Source organism: Microcaecilia unicolor, chromosome 7, assembly GCF_901765095.1.
Source record: "Microcaecilia unicolor chromosome 7, aMicUni1.1, whole genome shotgun sequence".
NCBI lineage: Eukaryota > Metazoa > Chordata > Amphibia > Gymnophiona > Siphonopidae > Microcaecilia > Microcaecilia unicolor.
The window spans coordinates 243,758,306-243,775,812 of record NC_044037.1 but is presented as its reverse complement, the minus strand read 5'-3'; the positions used below and the strand labels follow the sequence as shown (position 1 = coordinate 243,775,812).

The window sequence follows — 17,507 nt, the reverse complement described above, 5'->3', positions numbered from 1 at the left end:
GACTCCCTCGGCGACCCAGAGCTCCCGGTACCAAGTCGGGAAGGTGACCGGTGACGATGCTTCTTCGACTTCTTCGAGCGAAGCATGTCACCGGAGCTCCCCGGTACCGATGAGGAGGACGTTGAATCCAGACGTTGCTTCCTCGGGGCTGGGTCCGAAGATGGTCGATCCCGGGGGGGCTGTACCGCAGGAGCCCTCAGGGCAGGAGGAGACCTACCCGAAGGCTCACCGCCACCAGCAGGGGAATGGACAGCCCTCACCTGCACTCCAGACGAAGCACCACCGTCCGACGACATCAGCACCAGCGGGGGTCCTGGTACCAGCGACGCCGACGCACTCTTCCGAAGTCTCGGTACCGTCGATGCAGGAGGAATACGCCTCGATGCCGTCGATGCTGATGCACTTCCCGAAGACTTCGGTGCTGCCGACGCCAATGCACTCGACGAATCCCGAGATGCTGTTGCCGTCAAATCGCCGGAGAACAGAACGTTCCACTGGGCCAATCTCGCTACCCGAGTCCTCTTCTGCAAAAGAGCACAAAGACTACAGGCCTGCGGGCGGTGCCCAGCCCCCAGACACTGAAGACACGAAGCGTGCCTATCAGTGAGCGAGATTACCCGGGCGCACTGGGTGCACTTCTTGAAGCCGCTGGAAGGCTTCGATGACGTGGATGGAAAAATTGCGCCGGCGAAATCAAAATTCGCGATGATGACAATAGGCACCGAGAAAAAAAGGGAGAAAAACCTGTACGGGCAGCCAACAAGGCCGCTTCCGAAAGCGAAAGGACACTTACGCTGGGAAAAAGCTAGAAATATGGGAAAAAAGGGAATCCTCTTTTTTTTTTTTTTTTAAAACAACACACAGAAAAAGTAGAAAAAACACGAAAGATGCGCAAGGTCTTCTGAGGGCACGAAACAGCGGCAAAACACGACCGTCCCGAGCGCGGACAAAAGAAGACTGACGAACACTAGCCGGTTCAGGCGGGAAGATGGTCGCGCAAGGGCTAGCAAACGTCTTTGCTAGTGAAGATTCCGATTGGAGGGGGTGCCGTGGACGTCACTCATCAGTGAGAACAAGCAGCCTGCTTGTCCTCGGAGAAATTTATTTATTGGGATTTATTAACCACCTTTAGGAAGAGATTCATCCAAGGTGGTGTATAGCAGGTACAGTTTAACATAAAACTTACTTATACATGCGTTTATACCCAGTTACACTAGTATTTCATAAAGGAAAATAGGTGTCTACTTTCCTTTATAGACTAGGCTCCCAAAATTTATTTATTTATTTAGATTTTGCTCACACCTTTTTCAGTAGTAGCTCAAGGTGAGTTACATTCAGGTACACTGGATATTTCTCAGTCCCAGGAGGGCTCAAAAATCTAACTCTGCAGGGCTGCCGAGAGGGGGGGACAGGGAGGACAAAAGTCCCGGGGCCCAAGATCGCCGGGCCCCCCACCCGCCCTCTGTCGCCGCGTGGCCCGCCCTCCGTCACTCCCAGAACTAACCTTAAGCCACCTTTCACTTTGCAGCAAGCAGCAGCAGGTCAGGCCACTCCTTCCTTCCATGTCCCGCCCTCGCCTGACATAACGTTCACGAGGGCGGGGCACAAAGGAAGGAGGAGAGGTCTATCCTGCCGCTGCTTGCTGCGAAGTGAAAGGAGGCTTAAGGTTAGTTCCGAGGGCCCGATTGCGAGTGGAGGGGGGGCCCGGCGACCTTGGGTGGGTGGGTGGCAGGGGGGCCCGGCGATCTCGGGTGGGTGGCGACATCAGGTGGAGGGGGGGCCCAGGGGCGGCCTTGTCCCGGGCCCAGCGCCCCTGTAACTCTGTACCTGAGGCAATGGAGAGTTAAGTGACTTGCCCAAGATTACAAGGAGCAGCAGTGGGGTTTGAACCGGCCACCTCTGGATTGCAAGACCGGTGCTATAACCACTAGTCCACTCCTCTACTCCATGTCTTTTAGGCATCCCTTTATAGAACTGTTCTCCAATTGTGACTATCCACTACGGATCTGTTCTTGCTGTAATGGATGTGCTTTTTTTTTTAATTTAACATTTCTTTATTAATTTCAAATTAAACAAAGATAAACCTCTTTGATTAGATACATCCAGTTCAAACAGAATTAAAAGGAAATAATCTATACATCAATCTTATATTGAAAATGGATTTTATAGTCCACTAGAATAGTATAGGGAGATCAAGGTGGGTTGAAAAACCAAAGGAAGTTGGCATGGTCAAAGTAATTAAAGGAAAACAAGCATTAGTTTCTAAATTTTAAATTTTTTCAGGACTCGAGGTTTGGAATGGAACCTGGTTTCTCTTCATATCAAGGAAGGACCGCAATTGGTCGGGTTCGAAGAATATATATTTTTTCTCCTTGAATATCAGCATACATTTACATGGAAATCGTAACTGGAAGACCGCCCCCATATTAAGGGACTCTTGTCTCATGTCCAAGAATTTTTTTCGTCTCTGTTGTGTCCATCGTGCAATGTCTGGAAATATAGAGACCTTACTTCCTTTAAAATCTGGATGAATATCTTTAAAATAAAGTCTCATTAAAGATTCTTTATCTTGCAAAAAGACAAAAGCAACAATTAAGGTTGCTCTAGTCTCTGTATTATCCATCGACTGCTCTAGAAAGTTTGTTAAGTCCAAGGTTTCAGATGGATTAATCTGTTTAAGGGTGTCTTGTTTTGGGGTAGTCTTCATTTCCAGGTAATACATTTTTTGAAGTGGGGGTAATGATTGATCAGTATATTTATATACCTCTTTCAAAAACTTCACAAACATATCCTTAAGAGTGACAAATTTGGATCCTGAAAAATTTAATAGTCTTAAGTTCAGATTTCTTGACAAGTTTTCAAGGTTCTCAAGCTTCCTATGAGTTAGAATTCGATCCCCTGAAATTAATGCTTGTTGTTGAGACATTTTCCCCATTTGTCCTTCCAAGTCAGTTTGTTTTTTCAATAACCCCTCAGTCTGAGATTTTAGTGAATTTATCTGTGCAGAATTATTCAAGGAGACGGTAATAAATGAGGTACAGACCTTGTGAAGTGATTCCAGGGCCGTCCAAATCGTCTCCAGCGACACCTCCTGGGGTTTAATCAGAGGCTGCATCGCCAAAACACAAGACGTAACTTCTTCTTGTGTAGTTGTTATCGGCGAGTCCTCTAGGATTTCCCCCGACGATATTCCGGTCGTTCGCTGGGCTCCCTCTGCCAGCCCCAAGCTTACATCGGGCATCGCTACTGCCACCGGGGCGCGCCACTCCTTCGAATCTGCGCTTCTTTCCGCGATCGGCACAGCGCTTCCGGGTGCACGCGTCATCGTCGGGGTCAACGGTCCCAGCGGGCTGAGTGAGAAATCGCTCTCCTGAGCGGGGCTCTTCCCAGCCCCGCTGATGGAAACATCCGCGTTCGGAGTAGAAACCCAAGATGCAGGCAAAGACTGCTGTCCAGGCAAGGAAGGGCCCTGCTTCGAGAGGAGTGGTCCCTTCGGCTTGCCCTTCCTTTTCAGCATTTTTCATCGAAGAAAGGTATATTGTGGAGAGTTGTCAGGAGCGTCTTAGTCATACATCCTGCTTGGTCGCCATCTTGATCCGTAATGGATGTGCTTTTTAAAGCTGCTGGTGGATTTTTTTCTGGAACATGTTGCTGAAAAATACAACTGCAGCAAAATCAAACTACTTTATTTTGAAATAAGTACTGACCGGGGTACCGAAGGCCCTCACTGGAGGAATTATTAGGATGCTAAGAAGGGCAGAATAGGAATCGTGAAAATAATTGCAAAAATACATTAAGCATGAAAAGTGAAATCTTGAGAAGAAGCTTAAGTGACGTATCCAACTGCCTCCATGGAAAGATGAAGGAGGAGGCGATACTACATGACAGCGACAGGTGGGAAGTAGCGTGCATCTGTGGTAAAGCTTCAAAAAAGATTCTAGAATTATCAAAACTGGTACAGATTTCACATGCCAGGCTCCATTGGTGACATTACTAATGTTGGCTATCCTGCTTGTCTTCACAGAAAATATTGAACATGCTGGAAGAAGTGGTAACAATTTCCTGGAAAGCTTAGAAAAATGTGTTTATTTTAGCAGCATCAAGTTTTGGAGGCCGTATCTTGTTAAGGATGTAAAAAGAATTGAAGTGGTGCAAAGAAAAGCTACGAGAATGGTATGGGATTTGCGTTACAAGACGTATGAGGAGAGACTTGCAGAACTAAACATGTATACTTTGGAGGAAAAGAGAAACAGGGGTGATATGATACAGACGTTCAAATATTTGAAAGGTATTAATCCGCAAACGAACCTTTTCCGGAGATGGGAAACTGGTAGAACGAGAGGACATGAAATGAGATTGAAGGGGGGCAGACTCAAGAAAAATGTCAGGAAGTATTTTCTCATGGAGAGAGTAGTGGATGCTTGGAATGCCCTCCCGCGGGAGGTGGTGGAAATGAAAACGGTAACGGAATTCAAACATGCGTGGGATAAGCATAAAGGAATCCTGTGCCGAAGGAATGGATCCTCAGGAGCTTAGTCAAGATCGGGAGGCGGGGCTGCTGGTAGGGAGGCGGGGATAGTGCTGGGAAGACTTATACGGTCTGTGCCAGAGCCGGTGGTGGGAAGCGGGACTGGTGGTTCGGAGGCGGGGATAGTGCTGGGCAGACTTATACGGTCTGTGCCAGAGCCAGCGGTTGGGAGGCGGGACTGGTGGTTGGGAGGCGGGGATGGTGCTGGGCAGACTTATAAGGTCTGTGCCCTGGGGAGCACAGGTACAGATCAAGGTGGGATGTACACAAGGGGTAGCACATGTGGGTTGTCTTGTGGGCGGACTGGATGGACCGTGCAGGTCTTTTTCTGCCATCATCTACTATGTTACTATGTTACTATGACATTACCTTTATGAGTGATTAGGGTAAACTAACTGTATAAAAGACAAATTCTTATATTCCAACAGTTAAGATTTTTTAAAAAAAATGATAGGGAACTAAAAATACTTCAACCAATCAAGGATTATATGAAGGAAATGGATTATGATGAAAAGAAACTGCATTATGCAATGTATTTATAGTAATGGACGATCATATTGTATGGGAATTAACAGAGTGTTTAAGAATTTTAAACACATCATAAGTACAGAAGTACTGTCATACTGGGACAGATCAAAGGTCCATCAAGCCCAGCATCCTGTTTCCAACAGTGGCCAATCCAGGTCACAAATACCTGGCAAGATCCCCCCCAAAAAGTACAAAACATTTTATGCTGCTTATCCCAGAAATATTTTCCCCAAGTCCAATTTAATAATGGTCTATGGACTTTACCTTTAGGAAGCTGTCCAAAACTTTTTTAAACTCTGCTAAGCTAGCCGCCTTTACCACATTTTCTGGCAACAAATTCCAGAGCTGAACTACACGTTGAGTAAAGAAATTTTCTCCAATTCGTTTTAAATTTACTACTTGTAGCTTCATCGCATGCCCCCTAGTCCTAGTATTTTTGGAAAGCTTAAACAGACGCTTCACGTCTACTCCACTCATTTTTTATAGACCTCTATCATATCTCCCCTCAGTCGTCTTTTCTCCAAGCTGAAGAGCCCCAGCTGCTTTAGTCTTTCCTCATAGGGAAGTTGTCCTATCCCCTTTATCATTTTCGTCGCCCTTCTATGCACCTTTTCTAATTCCACTATGAGGCTCATTTACTATGGAACTTTGTAGGTCTAACTGCTTTGACGTGGAGTGGAGGAGTGGCCTAGTGGTTAGGGTGGTGGACTCTGGTCCTGGGGAACTGAGTTCAATTCCCACTTCAGGCACAGGCAGCTCCTTGTGACTCTGGGCAAGTCACTTAACCCTCCATTGCCCCAGGTACAAATAAGTACCTGTATATGTAAGCCACATTGAGCCTGCCATGAGTGGGAAAGTGCAGGGTACAAAAATAAAAATCTTTTCTGAGATGCGGCAACCAGAATTGAACACAATATTCGAGATGCGGTCGTACCATGGCGCGATACAAAGGCATTATAACATCCTCATTTTTGTTTTCCATTCCTTTCCTAATAATACCTAACATACTATTTGCTTTCTTAGCGGCTGCAGCACACTGAGCAGAGGATTTCAATGCATCATCAACGAAGATACTAAGATCCCTTTCTTTCCTAACGTGGAACCTTGCATGATGTAGCTATAATTCGGGTTCCTCTTTCCCACATGCATCACTTTGCACTTGCTCACATTAAACGTCATCTGCCATTTAGATGCCCAGTCTCGTAAGGTCCTCTTGTAATTTTTCACAATCCTCCCGTAATTTAACTATTTTGAATAACTTTGTGTCGTCAGCAAATTTAATTACCTCACTAGTTATCCCCATCTCTAGGTCATTTATAAATATGTTAAAAAGCAGCGGTCTCAGCACAGCCCCCTGAGGAACTCCACTAAATACACATCTCCATTGAGAATACTGACCATTTAACCCTACTCTCTGTTTTCTTTTAACCCACAATAGGACACTACCTCCTATCCAATTTCTTCTGGAGTCTTATATGAGATACTTTGTCAAACGCCTTCTGAAAATCCAGATACACAATATCAACCGGCTCACCTTTATCCACGTTTGTTCACCCCTTCAAAGAAATGTAATAGATTGGTGAGGCAAGATTTCTCTTCACTAAATCTATGCTGGCTTTGTCTCATTAATCCATGCTTTTGAATATACTCTGTAATTTTGTTCTTTATAATAGTCTCAACCATTTTGCCTGGCACCAACGTTAAGACTCACTGGTCTATAATTTCCCGGATCTCCCCCGGAAAATTTTTTTAAAAATCGGCATTACATTGGTCACCCTCCAATCTTCTGATACCCAGTGGCGTACTAAGGGGGGGGGGGGTCAGTGGGGGGCGGTCCGCCCCGGGTGCACGCCGCTGGGGGGGGGGGTGCCACGCGCCTCTTAGCCAAGTCCGCTCGTTCCCTCCCTGCTGCTCCCTCTGCGTGCAACAGGTTACTTCCTGTTCCGGGGCAGAGGGAGCAGCAGGGAACGAGTGGACTCGGAGTCGACAGGTGCACCCGGGGGGGGGGGGGGGGGGTCGCATTGGCGATCCGCCCCGGGTGTCAGCCAGCCTAGGAACGTCACTGCCGATACCACGCTCGATTTTAAGGATAAATTACATATTACTAACAATAGTTCTGCAAGTTCATTTTTCAGTTCTATCTGTACTCTGGGATGACTACCATCCGGTCCAGGAGATTGGCTACTCTTCAATTTGTCAAATTGCCCCATGGCATCCTCTAGGTCTATAGAGATTTCATTCAGTTTTTCCGACTTGTCAGTTTTGAATACAATTTCTGGCACCGGTATCTCTCCTGAATCTTCCTCAGTGAAGGCCGAAGCAAAAAATTAATTTAATCTCTCTGCTATGGCTTTGTCTTCCCTGATCACCCCTTTTACCCCTTGGTCATCTAGTGGTCCAAAAATTTTTTTTACTATATGTTTTTGCCTCCAACGCCCAGGCCCGTTCCCCCCCCCCTACCTGTTACACTTGAGGTGGTAAATGTGAGCCCTTCAAAACCCACCACAAACCCACTGTACCCACATCTAGGTGCCCCCTTCACCCCTTAGGGCTATGGTAGTGTTGTACAGTTGTGGGGAGTGGGTTTTGGGGGGCTCAGCACCCAAGGTAAGGGAGCTATGCACCTGGGAGCAATTTCTGAAGTCCACTGCAGTGCCCCCTAGGGTGTCCGGTTGGTGACCTGGCATGTCAGGGGGACCAGTGCACTACGAATGCTGGCTCCTCCCATGACCAAATGGCTTGGATTTGGTCATTTCTGAGATGGGCGACCTCGGTTTCCATTATCGCTGAAAACCGGGGACGAACATCTCTTAGGATAACCTAAATGTTAAGATTTGGGTGTCCCCGACCGTATTATCAAAATGAAAGATGGATGCTCATCTTGTTTCGATAATACGAGTTTCCCCGCCCCTTCCCTGAGGACGTCCCGCGAGGACGCCCTCAGGAAAACTTGGGCGCCCCGTTTGATTATGCCCCTCTTTATCTTCATCACTCTCCACATAGCCATTCTCATTATCTTTCAGTCTCGCAATTCCATCTCTTCTCCTTTCTCCAATATATCTGAAAAAGGTTGTCACCTCTCTTTACATCTTTAGCCATTTTTTTTCTGCTCGCGCTTTCGCTAGCCGTATTTCCCTCTTCACTTCTTTGAGTTTAATCCGATAATCTTTTCCGTGGTCCTCTCATTGCATTCTTTTGTATTTCTTGAACAAAGCCTCTTTTGCCCTCACTTTCTCAGCTACTTGCTTGGAGAACCATACAGGCTTCCTGCTTCTCTTGTTTGTTTTTTACTTTCCTCACAAAAAGACAGTCAGCCTTTAGCTTGGACCACTGTTTTTCCACATCTCCTGCGCATTCCGACGCCAACAGCTCCTTCTTCAGGTATTCCCCCATTTTATCAAAATCAGTATGTCTGAAATCCAGTACTTTTTGTGCGTCCACACTCAGCCTTCGCCCTTATGTCAAACCATACTGTCAGGTCCCTCACCTGTTCGGCGCTCCTCCCGGATAGTCCGCTCCCCAGTTCCTCGTAGGGGTGGACGAGTGTCAACCAGAGTGGTATCACACTCCTTCCTCTCTGCTCTTGGCGGCGGCCATCTTGGGAGGCTCAGTCGGAGCAGTGCTTGAGCAGCGGCCATCTTGGATGGCTCATGACGGCGGCCATCTTGGATGGTGCATGGATGGCGGCCATCTTGATAGGCTTTTTCATGCTAGTTCTTGGAGAACAGCCAATGAGGTTCCTCGCCGTTCACCTGTGCCTAGGTTTCTCTGATGGGAGGAATATTTAAGGCTGTTTTTCCCCTCAGTAGTTGCTTCGGCTTCTACCTTGGTGGATTCTGTGGCGATTCTCCTGACAACGTCTTTCCGGACCTGACCTCTGCTGGAATCTGATTTATCTCTACTCGCTGCCTGCCCTGATCTCTGCTGGAACTTGACTACTCTTTGTTTGCTGCCGGACCTGACCTCTGCTGGAATCTGATTTATCTCTGCTCGCTGCCTGCCCTGAGCTCTGCTGGAACTTGACTACTCTTTGTTTGCTGCCGGACCTGACCTCTGCTGGATCCTGATTTCTCTGGTCTATCGCCTGCCCTACTGTTGCTGGAGTTCTGCCACTTTCCGCTTCTGGCCCCGCAATCCCTGTAGGTTCCCGAAGCCCTGTAGGCTGCCCGCACCTGGGAGCTCAACCCCCAGGGAACGGTGGCCTTCCCAGGCGAAGATTCAGGGTTGCTTGGCCGCACAGTGGGACACAGACTCTTGGACCATGCTCCGACTGGGCACAAGGGCTCATGAACATCCCAGCACAGTACATATACGGTGTGATGATCACTATTACATAGGTGGGCACCCACCCAGATACTGGAAACACTACCCCTATTCGTGAGCACTAGATCCAGCATCGACCCTTCCCTCGTGGGTTCTGTCACCATTTGTCTGAGCAAGGCACTTTGTCAGGCATCCACAATCTCCCTCTTTCCGATTCCGCAGACGATGCGCCAATCCACGTCAGATAAATTGAAATCTCCCAACAGTGGCACCTCCCATTTCATACCAATCTTTTGAATATCTTCTATCAGATCCTTGTCTAACTTCTCCGTTTGCGCAGGAGGTCTGTAGATAACCCCCATGCGGATACAGGTTCGTCTTCTCTTTCCAGGATGATCCATAAAGCGTCTTCCTTTCCACAAGTTTCCCGCATTTCAGCCACTCTGATATTGTCTCTCACATACAGGGCCACTACTCCACCACTTCGGCCCTCTCTATCCTTCCTAAAAAGATTATAGCCCGGTACAGTCACATCCCATTCATGGGAACTGTTAAACCACGTCTCCATAATAGCAACTATATCCAAGTTTTCCTCAAACATTAGGGCTTGCAAGTCTTGAACTTTTTTACCTAGACTACAAGCATTTGTGCACATAGCATTCCATGTGCTTAGTGAGTTTAGGTAGTTTACTATATTTACATGACCTTTCCCCTTTGCCATCACATTTATTCTGGGGGTGACATTCCAAAATCCCTTGTTTACTTTTGTCACCCCCCACCCTCTAGTTTAAATGTCTGGAAACATATTGTCTGAATTTCTCCCCAAGAATCCTGGTAACATATTTAGGTGTCTACTGCTCTTAAAATGAGAAATGGATACCCGGGGCTGGGGGGTGGGTGTAATTTTATAGAGGTTTCTCCATGTGTAAGGTCTAGTTTACATACAAAAAAGGACTTTTATAAAACTGCACAGTGTTTAAGTCATGTATCAACAAGATCTATGCTGTGTATAAATGTTTCTGGGAGGTGTACTTTGGGTGGAGTAAGCTGCTTTGAACAGCTATGTTTTATAAAACACACAAACAGGTTAACTGCATCAGGTGTAAATTTCTGCATGAGAATTTATGTGCTGCTGGGGGCAGCTCTTGATTGCTGTTTTATAAAGGCATATAGGTGCTTATGTTGCCTTTATAAAACAGTATAAATTTGGAGCCTTTCTAGACTTTCTAACTAGGTGCCCTGTAATTTAATTATTCCTAAAAGTGAAGTTACATTTCTGAGCTGCTAACTTACAAGTAAGTTCTTCTTTCCCACACAGTCTATAAAGCATGAACCTGGCTGTATTTTCACAGTAAAAGTATGCACATATTTACACTTTAAAAATTGTCTCAGGAAAAGTACCCACACAAATATACACCTACTAATTTGTACAGATACTTTCTTGAAGGAAAAACACACATGCCCCCAGATTCTATATAGCGTGACCAAAATTGCGAACACAAATCCGGTTGTATAATGGATTTGCATGTGCAATTTAATAGCAAGCCAATCAGCGCTGATAATTGCCACTTAACAAGCAATTATTGATACTAATTGGCATTAATTAGAATTTACACGCACAACTTGTAGGCGTATTCTGTAAAGTGATGAATGTAAATTCTAATGTGAGCTGCCAAAAAGCGAAGATACTTACCTGTAGCAGGTATTCTCAAGAGAACAGCAGGCTGATTGTTCTCACAATTGGGTCGTCGTCCACGGCGGCCCAGGAACTGTAAAAAATTTTGCTAGCAAAAGTAAAGGCTTTCGGGAACGTTCTGTTGCTTTCTCCAAGGACAAGCAGGCTGCTTGTTTTCACAATTGGAGTATCCCTAGCATCCAGGCTCACCCAAAACAAAGAACATTGGTCAATTGGGCCTCACAACGGCGAGGACATAGCATAGATTGACCTGAAACCAAAATCAACTGAGAGTGCAGCCTGGAACAGAATCAAAATGGGCCTAGGGGGGTGGAGTTGGATTCTAAACCCCGAAAAGATTCTGCAACACTGACTGCCCAAACTGACTGTTGCGTTGGGTATCCTGCTGAAGGCAGTAATGAGATGTGAATGTGATGACCACGTTGCAGCCTTGCAAATCTGTTCAATGGAGACCGACTTTAAGTGGGCCACTGACGCAGCCATGGCTCTGAAATTATGAGCCGTGACTTGACCCTGCAGAGTCAGCCAGCTTGGGCATAAGTGAAGGAAAAGCAATCTGCTAACCAATTAGAAATTGTGTGTTTTCTTGATGGTGATGCCTCTTCTGTTGGGGCGAAAGAAACAAACAACTGGGCGGACTGTCTGAAGGGCTTTGTCTGCTCCACATAAAAGGCCAATGCTCTCTTGCAGTCCAAGGTATGTAATCTGCCTTCGCCAGGGCGGGTATGAGGACGGGGAAAAAATGTTGGCAAGACAATTGACTGGTTCAGATGGAACTCCAAGAAAAGAACACAGCAAAGGTGACAAACAAACTTCTACTGGACTCAGAAAAAAAGTTCACAGTAAGAGTTTATTCTTAAAAAACTGGACTCGACATGAGTCGTGATTCGGCCGTTCAGGCCTGCCTCAGGAGTCCCTGTACGGCAAAGTGCTATTGGTTCTCATAAGGAGAGTCTTGTGCAAACACTGGATTTCTCTAACAACACTTTAGGAGAATGGAGAAAGAAAACTTCTGAGCTTCTTGATGAGAGTGTGAGCGTCACTGTTCTCGAAGGAAGGAACTTAGGGTGCGTGCAAAGGATTACTCTGTTGTGATGAAACTTGATATAAGGTGCATAAACTACCAGGGCCTGAAGCTCACCGACCCTACGAGTTGAAGTAACAGCCACCAAGAAAATGACCTTCCAGGTCAAATACTTAAGATGGCAGGAATTCAGTGGCTCAAAAGGAGCTGTCATCAGCTGGGCGAGAACGACGTTGAGATCCCACGAAACTGGAGGAGGTTTGACAGGGGGCTTTGACAAAAGTAAACCTCTCATGACGCGAACAACTAAAGGCTGTCCAGAGATAGGCTTACCCTCTACAAGGTGATGATAAGCACTAATCGCACTAAGGTGAACTCTTATGGAGTTGGTCTTGAGACCAGACTCTGACAAGTGTAGAAGGTATTCAAGCAGGGTCTGTGTAGGACAAGAAAGAGGATCTAGGGCCTTGCTGTCACACCAGATGGCAAACCTCCTCCATTTGAAAGAGTAACACCTCTTCGTGGAGTCTTTCCTGGAAGCAAGCAAGACTCGGGAGCCACCCTCTGAAAGACCCAAGGAGCAAATTCTAAGCCCTCAATATCCAGGCCACGAGAGCCAGAGACTGGAGGTTGGGATGTAGAAGCGACCCCTTGTTCTGGGTGATGAGGGTTGGAAAACACTCCAATCTCCACAGCTCTTCGGAGGACAACTCCAGAAGAAGAGAGAACCAGATCTGACAAGGCCAGAAAGGCGCAATCAGAATCATTGTTCCTTGGTCTTGCATGAGTTTCAGCAAAGTCTTCCCTACTAGAGGTATGGGAGGATACACATACAGAAGGCCTGTTCCTCAATGCAGGAGAAAGGCATCTGATGCTAGCCTGTCATGGGCCTGAAGCCTGAAACAGAATTGAGGGACCTTGTGATTGATCTGAGTTGCAAAAAGATCCACCGAGGGGGTGCCCCACGCTCGGAAGATCTTGCGGATTACGCCCATGTTCAGCGACCACTCGTGAGGTTGCTTATCCTGCTCAACCTGTTGGCCAGACTGTTGTTTACGCCTGCCAGATAAGTGGCTTAGAGAAACATGCCGTGACGGCGTGCCCAAAGCCACATCTGGACGGCCTCCTGACACAGAGGGAGAGATCTGGTGCCCCCCTGCTTGTTGGTGTAGTACATGGCAACCTGATTGTCTGTCTGAATTAAGATTACTTGGTTGGACAGCCGATCTCTGAAAGCCTTTAGAGCATTCCAGATCGCTCTTAATTCCAGGAGGTTGATCTGCAGACCTTTTTCCTGAAAGGACCAAGCTCCTTGAGTGTGAAGCCCATCTACATGAGCCCCCCACCCCAGAAGGGATGCATCCGTCGTCAGCATTTTTTGTGGCTGAGGAATTTAAAATGGACGTCCCAAGGTCAGATTGGACCGAATCGTCCACCAGTGCAAGGAATTTCGAAAGTCGGTGGACAATTGGATCACATCCTCTAGACTGCCGGCAGAATCCCAGCCCTTCTTCCCCTGGTGGAACGGGTTCGACCGCATTGGCTTTAGAAGGGCGGAGAGTTCCTCTGCAAGTACCTGCCTGTGCTGGGGGCTGTAAGAATGAGCTCCCGGTGGGTAATTTGGAGGTTTGGATATCAGATTGAGGGTGTATCCTAACCGGACTATTTGAAGAACCCACCGGTCAGAGGATATAAGAGGCCACCTTTGGTGAAAAAACATCAACCTCCCTCCTACCGGCAAGTCGTCTGGCACGGACACTTTGATAAAGGATATGCTGCACTGGAGCCAGTCAAAAGCCTGTTTCTTGCTTTTGCTGGGGAGCAGAATGGGCCTTAGACGCACGCTGTTGACGGGAACTATCACGCTAGGACTGGGTCTCGGCAGGCCGCCGAGAAGCAGGAGTGTACCTACGCCTAGAATAGGAATAGGGAGCACTTCTCTTCCCTCCAAAAAACCTCCTAGATGTGGAGGCTGTAGCGGAAGGCGCCCGCTGGGAGAGAGAATCCATAGCATCATTATGCTTTTTAATCTGGTTAACAAGATCCTCTACTTTTTCTTCAAAAAGATTGTCCCCCCCGGCAAGGAACATCCGCCATCCGCTGCTGGACCGAATGATCCAGGTCAGAGACACGCAGCCATGAGAGTCTGCGCATCACTATACCTTGAGCAGCGATCCTGGATGTTACGTCAAAAGTACCCCTGGCCAGGAACTTGCGACACACCTTCTGCTGCCTGACCACCTGGTGAAAAGGCTCGGCAACTCTGCACGGAGTGCATCAACCAAGCTAGACAGTTGACTTATCGAGTCCCGCAAGTGTATGCTCGTGAAGAGCTGGTATGATTGGATCTTGGACGCGAGCATAGCGGCCTGATATGCCTTTCTCCCAAAAGAATCAAGAGTCCTAGCTTCTCTGCCTGGGGGCGCCAAAGCATAGTCCCTAGTACTCCTGTCTCTCTTGAGAGCGGAATCCACCACCATAGAACTGTGGGGTAACTGGGATATCATCATTCCAGGCTCACCGTGGATCCGATATTGGGATTCTGCTTTCTTGGGAACCACAGGGCCAGACATAGGGGTGGACCAGTTTCTCATAAGGACTTCCTTCAGTAAATTATGAAGAGGGACTGTCACAGCCTCTTTAGGTGGAGAAGAATAATCCAGGACTTCCAACATGTCAGACCTGGGCTCATACTCAACCTCCATAGGGAAAGGAATAGCCGTAGCTATTTCCCGGACAAAAAAAAAGAAAGAAAGACTCTCTGGTGGAGATAATCCTCTTTCCAGCGGAGAAGGGTCAGAGGGAATCCCAAAAGACTCATCAGAAGAAAAGTACCTGGGATCTTCCTCTGATTCCCACGAGCGTTCCTGCTCAGTGTCAGACGCAACCTGAGTGAAAGTACTCTGACACTGGACCTGTCTCGACGCCGAGGAACGATGTCCTCCGTGGCGATGTCGAGAAGTCAATGCCCTATCCGACTGCGGCGAAGCTTCCTCCACCGATGTCGAAGGATAGTTGACCTGGGTGGCAGCTGACACAGATGCCGCAGGCGGCACTGGGGTCGGAGACCTCACCACAGGTGAAGGGCCAGGCACCGCTACAGCAGATGACACAGGGGGCGCAACCACCCCCCGACTTCGACGCCGATTGCCGCAGTAAGCCTTCCAGAAGTTCTGGAAACAAGTCCTGGATACGCTCATCAAGAGCCACCATTGGAAAAGACTGTGGGGCCGGTGGAACAGGCGGTGTCAAAATCCGTGGAGGCTCGGGAGCAGGTACCGGGCTGTGAGAAGACCGACGCATCGGCACCTCCTGTATCGAGGGGGAGCGGTCCTCTCGGCGCCGACTCTCTCGACGCCCCGGGGCTCCTGGTACCGTGCGTCCAAGGAGAACGATGACGGTGCTTCTTAGCCTTTGCTCGACGCCCGTCATCGAGACTCCTCGGTACCGAAGGTCGGTCCTGGGGGGCCTGCATAGCAGGAGGCCTCGAGACAGGTGGAGACCCACTTGACGTCTCACTGCTCCCAGCACGAAGTGGTCTCTCAGCAGCCATTACCTTGCTCCTCGATGTTGATGCTCCTGTCAATGTCGACGCCGCCGACCTCGGTACCGATGTTGATGTCGACGTCGAAGGACCGGACCCGGCTCCAAAAGGTTTTTCACGTTGAGCCTCTCGAGACGCTTGGGTCCGTTTCTTCATACGAAGACACAGACTACAACTGGCTGGGCTGTGGTCGGGCCCAAGGCACTGGATACACCAAGCGTGGGTATCGGTACCTGAGATGGTCCGGCTGCACAGAGTACAACATTTGAAGCCGCTGGGTGTCTTCGATGAAATGGAAGAAAACACGGCCTCGGCTAGATCAAAGGACGCGATTGTGCCAAAAAGGAAGGACACAAAAAGGGGAGAATCCGACCGAAAGGCCTAAAGGCCGGCCGCGTCGAAAAAGAAATGGAAACTTTAAATGGGCAAAAAAGAATAAGGAAACTACAGGAAACTAATTATTTTATTTATTAAGTTTTTAAATATATTGAAATAAACGAAGAAGAAAAAGGAAACGAACAAGGGTCGCGAAGTCTTCGTCCTTGGCTGAACGGCGCGGAAAACACTGCCGCACCTAACTGCGGATGAAAAAAGACTGAAGAGACGCGCTCATGTGGCGGGCAGGAAGCCGTTCTCGCATGCGCAGACCATCCTGCTCACGCGATGGAACGTTCCCAAAAGCCTTTACTTTTGCTAGCAAAATTTTTTCCAGTTCCTGAGCCGCCGTGGACGACGACCCAATTGTGAGAACAAGCAGCCTGCTTGTCCTCAGAGAAAAGGGGGTATGGCCACAGGCGGACTGTGGGCGATCTGAATCTATGTGCATTGTTATAGAATACATTTGCTCTGTGCCTAACTTATGTGCTGGTATTTATACCAAGTTTACTTGGTTTAAATGGATGTGCCTAAAGTTAGGCGCAGGCATGGCTTCTCTGTAGAAGGGCCCTTAAGACAACCGCAACAAAAAAAGAAGTCCGATTGGCTCCACGGATAACATTAGACTGAGGAAGTCCCACATGACAGCAGCAGGTGGGAACTAGAGCCTAGTCCTTCCTACACCGGACTTTGTTGGTGACTTCACCCATATGTGTGTATTCACAGTCCTGCTTGTCTTCAGAGAAGTTGGTACTCTGATCATTTATATGAGTTTCTAGAACGTAAATGTTGGTGCTCTCTTTATAAAATTATCTCTATATTGTGTAAAAGTACGTCCCATATTTCTGCCTGCCTATTTTCCGTAAGTATACCTCAAGGCAATCATATAAGAGTATATTTAAATGCACAACATGCTGTTCTAAATGATCCCCCATAAGAAAAAGAGATTCTAGGGTTTAAAGAGCATGATAATCAAGTCTGCATCTTCATAATAAATGAACATTTTTAAAAATTAGACAACAGTATAACGCTGTATGTACTTAATCTGCTAAGCACATTTTTCATATGTCAAACAGTTCCCAAAAGTATATATATATATATATATATATATATATATATATATATATATATATATATATATATATATATAACAATTAAAGAGATTGCTAAGACATCACACTGAATCATTTGATCATTTGGAAGTACAGCAAACAGGAAGGGAACCTCTATGGAGAAGAAAACCAAAACAGGGTGAAGTAGAGGTCGACCAAATGACGAGCCAACTCAGGAGGTGTTGCTTGAAAATCCTTTTATTGAAAGCACCATGACAAGGACCCGACAAGGGCTGTGTTTCGGTGGATGGAGCCGCCTCCTGGTAGGTACTAGATTAGATTGCCAGAAACCTGAAACACAAGTTTAAGGCTGATGCTACTGTACCTACCAGCACTTTTGCACCAGCCATACAACTAGCTGCACTAGCTCACAGAGAATATTTATTTTTATTTATTTGTTACATTTGTATCCCACATTTTCCCACCTATTTGCAGGC

The 17,507-nt window shown here is 47.3% G+C and overlaps 1 protein-coding gene across 1 annotated transcript in view; it reads right to left on the bottom strand.

Annotated features, from left to right (window-relative positions):
- BAZ2B (bromodomain adjacent to zinc finger domain 2B) overlaps nucleotides 1-17,507 on the bottom strand; it is a 914,692-nt gene that overhangs the window by 297,229 nt on the left and 599,956 nt on the right. The window lies entirely within an intron of this gene.